The sequence below is a fragment of the Myotis brandtii genome, unplaced genomic scaffold, assembly GCF_000412655.1.
Source record: "Myotis brandtii unplaced genomic scaffold, ASM41265v1 scaffold45, whole genome shotgun sequence".
Taxonomy (NCBI): Eukaryota; Metazoa; Chordata; class Mammalia; order Chiroptera; family Vespertilionidae; genus Myotis; species Myotis brandtii.
Window position 1 is genome coordinate 7,223,497 of NW_005367209.1, and position 2,486 is coordinate 7,225,982.

The following is a 2,486-nucleotide window of genomic DNA, read 5'->3' on the forward strand; positions in this document are numbered from 1 at the left end:
AAAAAAAAAAAAAAAAGAGATTTGGTTTTAAGCCCGGCTCAGTGGTTGAGCGTCGCCCAATGAACCAGAAGGTCATGGTTTGATTCCTGGTCAGGGCACATGCCCGGGTTTCGGGCTCAATCCCCAGTACGGGGTGTGCAAGAGGCAGCCGATCAATGATTCTCTCTCATCATTGATGTTTCTATCTCTCCCTCCCTCTGCCTTCCTCTCTGATATCAATAAAAATATATTTAAAAAAAGATTTGATTTTAAATCTGATTTGCATCATCATTACACTGGTTTGGTTAAGTCACATGGGCAGTGTTACCAAATAGTTGCAGCCTCAGCTGCCATATATGAACCAAAGCCATTTGGGTGACAGGAAAAGTACATGCATTTGTACCAGTCAGATTGAAACAAGCTTGTGCTGGATGGTGTGTTTGTACAAGTATGGGGTTGAGGGAGGTTCCATATTCAGGAGCTGCCATTGATGGCAAAGGGCACAAATAGTTTAGTAATGACCATGCCCACATGAGTTCTTCCGTTTCTACAGCATAAGGACAGGCTGACAAGCCCAGAGGGGTCAGGCTGCCAGCTGAAGCTTGATTCAGATGAACTTGGTGATGCTTTTGTTGGCTGCAGTGTTGAAACTAAGGGACAAAGAGCACATTAACTGTCCCCTCTCCCTGCACCTGCTGGCATCACCAGCCTCCATAGCCACGAAATCAGTGTGTCCCTTTCCAGTAGCTAAGACTTCATCTTTTTTTCCTACTCGTACCCTGATCTTTCATCTGAAGGGACCAGATACGAGGGAGACAAAATTGACAAAATTCACAGAGACCCAATATATCTCCCACCTTGGCCTCCGTGGGCCAGTGTAGGGGGATTTGGCAAGCAGTGTACTCAACCAAGTCATCATCACTTTTATGAATCATCTAAATCCATCAGGAGAATCCAGGTGGTAAATCAGAATTACATTTGAACCCCCAGACCTCCTTTTGCCAGGCTGACACCTGGAGGGCGTACCAGCTGGGCTGGCCTATGGTTATTATTGTTGGAAGGGCACCATGCCCAGAGGTAATCAAAATCTAAAATCTTCAAAATAGGTCTATATAACCTTCCACCCCTTTGTCTTGCTAATTACTCAGGAAATGGTTGAGAGGAGATGATTCTTGTCTGGGGATAGCTGTGTTCAGGGACCACACTGCTTCACACAGGTATGCGGGTCAAAGGAGATAAGGGAGGTAGTCAGAAGCTTTTTGAGATTACTTGTGAAGAAGCCATTCCAGAGCTCAATAACATGAGGTGTCTGCAGATGGCAGGGAGCATGGCATGGCCATCGAATACCTTGACTTATTGTTGGGTGGCTTTTGCAACAAAGGTCACATCATTGTCGGACTGTAAAACCAAAAACTAGATGTGGCTTAGTTACAAGGGCCACAACGGTATGGCCAGAGTCTCCTGATCAGACTAGAACAGCAACACTGTAACCTGAAAATGTGCTCTCTGCAGTGAGGCAACCACGATGGTCTAGAGAGGGGGTCAAAGGTCTGAGGTAGGTACTCAATGCTCCAGGAGCAGGTAGTAGCGACACCTGTGCAATGTGACCTCTTTATTGTAAGACTTTCGGGAGGTGTCACAAGTCTGGGATGCAGCAGTGGTTCTGCATCAGAAACAGTTCTTGACTTTGTGCCCAGTCCATGATGGCCGATACGGTGCCAGGACTGGTGCAATGATCCAGGCAGTGGTGGCAGTTGTGTAGGCAGTGCAGGCGGGATCAGCAGCTTCATTCCAGTTGGTCTTATTCGATACCCTTGCCACGAGCATCTCCATGAGTGACCCAGGCTGTCTGATTGGCAGCTGAATTTGTTTCCACAGTTTGCAGCTCCACAGAAGAATGTCTTTAATTGCCAATCTTGCAGACACACAGCTAGGCCATTGGCAACGGCACAAAAGGCATGAAAAATGTAACCAAGCCGAAACCGGTTTGGCTCAGTGGATAGAGCGTCGGCCTGCGGACTGAAGGGTCCCAGGTTCGATTCTGGTCAAGGGCATGTACCTGGGTTGCGGGCACATCCCCAGTAGGAGATGTGCAGGAGGCAGCTGATCGATGTTCCTCTCTCATCGATGTTTCTGACTCTCTATCTCTCTCCCTTCCTCTCTGTAAAAAATCAATAAAATATAAAAAAGAAAAAGAAAAAAAAGAGAAAAAAAAAAGAAAAATGTAACCAAGCTTCATCAGGGAAGGTGTTGGCCAGGACTATTAGCACTGCCTTGAGTTCTGCTCATTGAGCAGAATGAGCATGCCTGCTTTTATTTATTTTCTAGAGGCCCGGTGCATGGATTCATGCACCGGTGGGGTCCTTCTGCCTGGCCTGCACCCTCTCGCAATCCAGGAACCCTTGGGGGATGTCAGAGAGCCAGTTGTGACCCAATCCCCATAGGCCAGGCTGAGGAACCCCACTGTGCACTGGGCCAGTTTCAGCCCGATCCCTGCAGGCCAGGCC